General features: G+C 50.1%; 1 long non-coding RNA gene across 3 annotated transcripts; it reads right to left on the bottom strand.

The window, feature by feature from the left end:
• Positions 1 to 372: 372 nt before the first annotated feature.
• Positions 373 to 6,403, bottom strand: LOC309658381. Of its 3 annotated transcripts, none has more exons than XR_014262217.1 (3): positions 4,538 to 6,403; positions 980 to 4,281; positions 373 to 945 (listed from the first exon to the last, which is right to left on the bottom strand). It is a non-coding gene; the product is annotated as an uncharacterized lncRNA (long non-coding RNA). The 3 variants fall into 3 exon arrangements; XR_014262218.1 differs by having other exon boundaries at positions 5,180 to 6,403; XR_014262216.1 differs by having other exon boundaries at positions 980 to 6,403.
• Between the last annotated feature and the right edge of the window lie 430 nt (positions 6,404 to 6,833).

Raw genomic sequence — 6,833 nt, 5'->3', positions numbered from 1 at the left:
ACACGCTCCCAACAATTGCCTTTCCCGCCGGGAGATCTGTTTCTTTTCTTTTACTTTTTAAAATAAATCATATTTAATTTTTTAGGAACCTTGCCTGGGAAACTTGGGAAATATTTTGGTTCTTAGCATATAAATTTTTGTAATGAGGGAATAGGCTTATGGAGATTTTTTTCCCAGTATTTTCTAAGTGGTGTGTTTTAAACTTTTTTTTTCTAGAGTGCAGATTTTGTCCTCGGAAAATATAGGACATCTGGTCCAATTTGAAGGTGCTGTAGATGAGCCCTGTCTCATAGAGATATAATTCAAGCCATATGGGTAATTTAAAATTGTGTAATAGCCACACTGAAAAAAAGTAAAAAGAAACAGAGGAAACAGATTTTAATATATAATTTATTTCACCCAGTACATCCAAAATATTATTAATTTAACATGTTCCTAATATAAAAAATGTAGTAAGACCTTTTACATTCCTTTTTGTACTAATTCTTTGAACAGTGTGTGTTTCATACACGCAGCCCCTCTCAGTCCGGACCAGCCACGTTCCAGCACTCCACGTCCACTCGGGGTGGCGTTCACAGCAGTGGATGACACAGCTCCAGAGCGAGGGTGGGACAGTCAGCCTCCCAGCCTGCTGGGTGTGGCCCTCCTCGAGCTAAGAATGGAGTTTACAGTTTTAAATGGTGGGACAAAGAAACACAGAAGATGCAGTAGGGACCACAGGTCATGACGTTTGGGTTTGTTACTTTTAAATTGAGTTAATCGATAAATATTTAATTTTTTCTCAGTTTTAACTTTAGTAGAAAATATAGATAGATATAACTCACATAAACAAAAAGCTCTATGGAGGGTTGAGAATCACGTCTGGTCTGATCCCAGGTAAGATGACGACGTGCTCAGAGAGGCCCCAGCAATTAAGGCAGTACCGCCTGGTACCACGTCAGTCACCTGGTACCACGTCTGTCACCTGGCACCACGCCACCTGGTACCACATCCGTCGCCTGGTACCACGTCACCTGGCGTCCCTCTCATTCCCCACTGCCCTTCTCCAAGCTCCTTCTTGCCCATAACACTTCTCATTTGCAAGGGGTAAAAGTTGGAAGTTTACTTCCTATTCACTGAAAGTCATTACGAAGAATATTTTCTATTCAGTCATGTTTTATTGTTGTTCTCAGTGTCTTTAACAGGCTTTGGTGTAACCCGAGGAAGCTTGCTGGGGTGAAGCGTGCGATGGTGCCCACTGAGCGATTCCCCACTGGTGTGAAAGGAGGCATCGTCTACATCTTTATTTTACAAGATGACTAGTTGTTATCGCTTATGTCTTAGGTGACCAAACTTGCCGATGTATTACTAATTTTCTCTTAAAATCATCCTGGCAGGACATGAGAATATGTGTCCAGCCCGGAGTGGATGGGGGCTCTTGGCTGCGTCAGGCAGGTTTCAAAGCACTTTCCTTCCAGTCAGCTCACCTGGAAAAGCCCCTGGTCCTGGTGTCCTGTGAGGTGGCTCTGCCTCTTGTGTGGACTGACCCACGGTGGGAAACTCAGCCGGTTCTCAGGACGTCCACGGGCACCAGGCAGCCCTCTCTCAGCTACCCTGGACCTGGGAACCCCTGTTCCCCGATCCTATTTGGGGAGCAGAGCCCTGAATGTTCTCCCCAGCAGCCTGGCATCCCTGGAGGGACTTCCTGCTGAGACCGTGGGGAGCTTCAGGGGGCCTGTGAACACCCTGGACCCGACCCTGTTTGCCTGGCGGGTGGGCTTCATAGCACTTCTCATCTCCAGGTGCTAACAAATGAGAACTTCCAACCACTGGCCAACAGGGCATTTTGCTTCAGCAATGCTCTCCCTGCTTGGGTGCAGGTACTCGAGTGAAGCTGCTCGTGAAGCTGCTTCCTCAGTTACATCTGCCTGTGCCGATTGGCCCTTCGGCCCCCTCCATCCATGGAGCCGGCTGGGTGGTGGAGGACCGGTTGGAGTCCCATGCAGGCCCTTTCTTCTGGCTGATGTGTCCGCTTCCCTAGGGCGGGGAGTGCATTGCTGACTGTGCGGCTGTCTGCTTCCAACTGTCGTTACAAATTCCCCTGGGCCAACAAGGGCCACCTCGACCAGGAGGTCATGTCCCCCGCGCCCATGACTGCTTGGCACAGACCTGGCCCCTGGACTCCGGTGCTGTCCGTGTTATAGACTAAAGCCGTTCTCAAGGTGAATCCAGCCTGCAGTGTCAGCACCACCTGGGGACTTGCTGGAGACGCAGACCCTCAGGCCCACTCAGACGCTGTAGGGCAGGGCCCAGCAACCTGCGTCTAACCAGCCCCCAGGGCTTTCCCATGCTGAGGAGCCTCCCATAGGACCAGGGTGGGTCTTCTTGGCAGCTGAGACCACCTCCCCGCCCCTTCCTGCTTCCCTCACCCCCTGTCCTGAAGCATCCCCCCAGGACGTCCCCTGCACAAGCATTCTCGTCCCAGGGTCAGCTCCTAGGAACCGAGGTGGCTTTCTTCTCACTGCTTCAGATAGTCTCCAAACTAGAGCAAAAGTTAAGTCCCGTCTTTCCCTACCTTTTAAGTCCTATGTCTCTTCTACGCACAGGAGCCCAATAACAACGTACGGAAATTCAGGGCAACGTGGCTCATGGAAATTATTTAACGCATCTAAAATTGGACTTTTTAGTTTTTAGGGTAGACCCAATGCCCAGGCATGGCTACCACTGTGTTATTTCCTCATTTCTCCTTTAAAAATTCAGTGCAGTCAAAGGAAAACACCCAGAAGGAAATAAATCCATGAATTGGGCTATTTTTCAGGTCTAGTACACGTAAATATCAACTTCATACTTGAAATAAGATTGCACAGAGGCATTTCACCTTGTCTAGGACTCGGCTGTCCAATACGGCAGCTACCGGCCACACACGGCTGTCTGGCGCCGGCGACGTTGCTGCCCCGAGCTGGGACGTGCCCTGCCTGTGAGCTATACACCGGGTATCAGAGACTCAGAGCAGACAAGACGGCAAAGTGTCTCATTAACAACAGTTGTAATCAATAGATTACATGCTGAAATGATAATACCTTGGATATGTGGGGTTAAGTAAAATATATTATTAAAATCGCTTTCACCTGTTTCTGTTTCTGTTTGTAATGTGTCTGTGGGAAATTTAGTAATACACATGTGGCTCACACTCTGTTTCTTTTGGACAGCGTTGGCCTAGAGGATACCGAGAATGCCAGCTCGACAGTGAAGGACCTGCCAGGCTGTCCTTCCGTAGGCCAAAGAGGCTGGGCAAACAGGGACCGGAAAACCCACGCCAACCCGACCCGCACGGGCTTGGCTCTGCCGGGCATTGGCTCCTTAGGTGGGAATGAAGGTTCTGGAACAGTGTGTCCAAGTTCATCTCATCAAGTCTCCCTTTCGTTGTTTTTGGCTGCTGGATGCCATTCCACTGGCAATGATGCCGTTTGTCAGCCGGGGCGATTTTTAAACCCACAGGAAGTACATCTGGAAGACACGACCTGAGAACCACACAGTCTGCCTGGGGAGGTGGGAGATCTTTGCAGGAGGAAATTCCACAGTTTCCCGTGGGTGGGTCATGGGAACACTCAACAACCTCCACTGGCAGGAAACTTGTCTTCACATTTGCAGTTAAACTGTTTCCTCCTGATCTTTCTAAAAAATAGAGGAAGAACGGCTGGTCGCCAAACTCAGTGTAAAGTCCTTTGGTTAAATCAAAGGAAAATTTTAGTTTATCCCTTAAATTTCTGTTCCACAAGCTAGATGACCTTGGTTCCTTGAATAAAGACAACTGTGATTTTTTTTTTCCTATAAGAAACAAAAGAAAGGCAATCTGGCAAATTGTCCATTTGTATGTACGCAAATCATGGGATTTGGGTATCAACAGGTATCTGAAACCACAAGGTAATACTACTGCACTATCCATACGTTCAAAACCTCAGTGCAGCAACATCTTGGAAGAGCTCTCTATTTTTGCTGCTCATAAAGTCCTTATGTTTACCCCAAAATACTCTCCGTGACAACTGAAGGGAGAGCCCAGGCTACCTTCAGGTAATTCAGGATCCTCTGGACAACGATGGCCTCCTTGGGGGTCATCACGTTGGACCTGCCGACGTCGCGAGACTGTGCGCCAGGGCAGGCCGCCGTCTTGGTCCTGCTGCTAAGGGAGCTCCAGCGGCCGTGCCGGCACACTGCAGGTGACACTGCTGCAAATAAGCACACAGGTGTTTTCTGGGCTTGAGACGTAGTCAGATACAGGACCAGCTGTGGCATTTGTAGGGTCTAGTGAAAAATAAAGCATGGGACCCTTGTTTAAAAATTGTTAAGAATTTCAAGACGGCTATGACAAAGCATTAAACTAAGCGGGAAGCCTTGCTATGCATGGGCCTTGGGTGACTAACAGGCCACACGGCCGTGGAGCTGGCCCTGGCCTTAGAGCTCAGCACCGTGGGGACAGCGTTCAGGTGCCCCACTTTGGTCAAGCATGACACTGAGACCAAGGGGTCAGGGAAAGGCTTGATGATGCCTGGGTGGTAACCTGGGAAGGAGACGTGGTGGCTAAATGATGTGGATCATGCGTGCCTACCGAGAGCTCGGACGACCTCTCTCTCGGCTCCTGACCACAGAGAGAGGAAACCGTTCTCATTGTCAGAGAAGACAAAACGTATCCGGGAAAACAAATATTTCTGTGGTTGTACTTTTATCCCCTCCCTTCCTCCCTCCCTTCCTTCTTTCTCCCCTCCCTTCCTTCCTTCCTTCCTTCCTTCCATTTCCTTTCATTGCTCTTGCCTTTATTATTACTATTTTTAGCACAGGTTAGAAGTTTCAGGCAGAGGCACTGAGGTTCACTAGCCTCGAAGAACTATAGCAAGAGCCCCACCTTCGGTCCCATTGAAATTACAAAGCATTAAGCACGCAGTTATACTCTGTATCTCATGCTGAACAGCTGTCTTGAATGTTTTTCCCTCAAAGCCACGTGTTTTCAGGGGGGTCGGTGGCTCTGTGTTTCCTGTTGAATTGGTCTCCCCTCCTCCCACCTCTGTTTTCACACAAGCCGGCTCATGAGTGAGATACCCAGTGCCTCAACTCAACCAGACGGACTGCTGGTTTTAAACCAGGCCAGGAGCTCATCCTTGGAAAGAACCACAGACTGGGCCACACATACAGACATGATCAGTACCTTCCTGGACCATCCTGGTCTTTCCTCTTTGGCTCAGTGCAGGTAGGTGTTGTCTGATTTCATTTCAGGGTCCCCAGGGTTGAGCTCTGCCAACTACGGGGGGTGAGTGGGCTCCTCTGTTTCCATCTGCCCCAGTCCTGTCTTCTGAGCGTGAATTCCTTTCTCCTGGTTCCTCTCTGGCATCTGAAAGCAACTGGGAGCAATTATCTGAACAGCAGCCTCTGTGCCCAGGTGCTGGGTGAGTCACCCAAGCCTCCTGCCATCCAACTCATTAACCGTGCTTCGCTCGGGACATGCTGAGGGTGCGGGTGTCTTTCCAGAATGGCTTGGCAGGAGCCGGGTGGTTTTACGACAAGGAGGGGAGGCAGGAAGAGGCGGTGGAGGAGCCCCGATTCAGTTGTGACTTGAACACCTGTCCGCGCAAGCCAAAGAAAGCCTCTCCGCGCCAGTGCGCAGCCCGAGCGCAGGATTCTCCAAACCAGGGTTGTAATTAACTTCACAACATCTCCAGGGGATTCTGGAAAGAGAGCAAGAAAACACCTCGTCTCATCCTATCAGGCACCACGAGGCCCCTAGTGAGGTGTCCCGAGGATGATAAAACGGAAAAGTCTCCCTAAAAGAAAATTAGAACTTGCTTGTGTTCTTGGGGTGCTGGCTGGGTGGGTGGTTCCCATTGCCTGCGAAGCTCTTCACACAGTCTTAATTGTTTATTCAAGCTTTGGGTCTGACCCATCCCCTGAGGCTGTCTTTGCCAAAAGACCCTCTTCACGAACTTTAATGTCCGTGAGGATTTTTTAGGAAAAGTTAATCTATCAATAAAATATTTTGTGAGAATCATCTGAAGGTCAACAACCAGTGTGAGCTCCCTCCTTATAACTTGTTTTACTGAGCCTTTCTTCTTAGAAATAGGTTTTTATGTTTGAAATCAAATAGCCACACAGATGATACACTGAAATGGAAAGCAGCTTTCCATGTCAGATACCCTAGACTGTGCTATGAATTTAACCTTGTCTGAGTTTGACTATTGCATCATTGGATGCAGTAATGGGGCAAATTGGGTGAAAGTGAACAATGGCAGACTTGACTATCGGACGACTTCACGGCCCCTGAAACGCACTGAGGAAGCTGGACCAGATGGATGAGACCTGACACATCCAAGCAGCGGCAGAGGAGGAGAGCCACTTAATGGATCCTCCAGGACCGCCCTGGGAGGACGTGCCATCTTCTCCCGTTAAATATTAACCGGCTCTGGGATGCTTCCCGGGCCTCCCAGGCCCTGCGCCAGGGGAGCACGTGTGGGGCGAGGCCCTGCTCTCCGACAGCTTACAGTCAGTGAGATCAGGGGAGGGGGCGGCACCCAGCCACCGCTGTACATGGGCGGGGGGTGGAGACACCCCAGCGGCATGGTCCGTGGCTGCATCTTGTCCCAAAGGGCAGCAGGAGCCACAGCTGCCGAGACCTGCATTTGGAACCCGCCCTTGGTGATTTGCATCGTGGACCCAAATCTCACAGAGTCTCCTGGGAAGGACACGGCAACTCGCACACAGTCAAGGACGGGAGAGTCAGGGGAGGGACGGGGCCGTGAGTCTGTGACCGGAGACCCCAGGAAGGTGTGTTTCCACCTCCAGACCCGTGTCTCCTGCAGCCTCTCAGT

This window comes from Balaenoptera physalus (genome assembly GCF_965194825.1).
Source record: "Balaenoptera physalus genome assembly, chromosome: 3".
In the NCBI taxonomy this organism is placed as follows: domain Eukaryota; kingdom Metazoa; phylum Chordata; class Mammalia; order Artiodactyla; family Balaenopteridae; genus Balaenoptera; species Balaenoptera physalus.
This window is presented reverse-complemented; position numbering and strand designations above follow the sequence as displayed.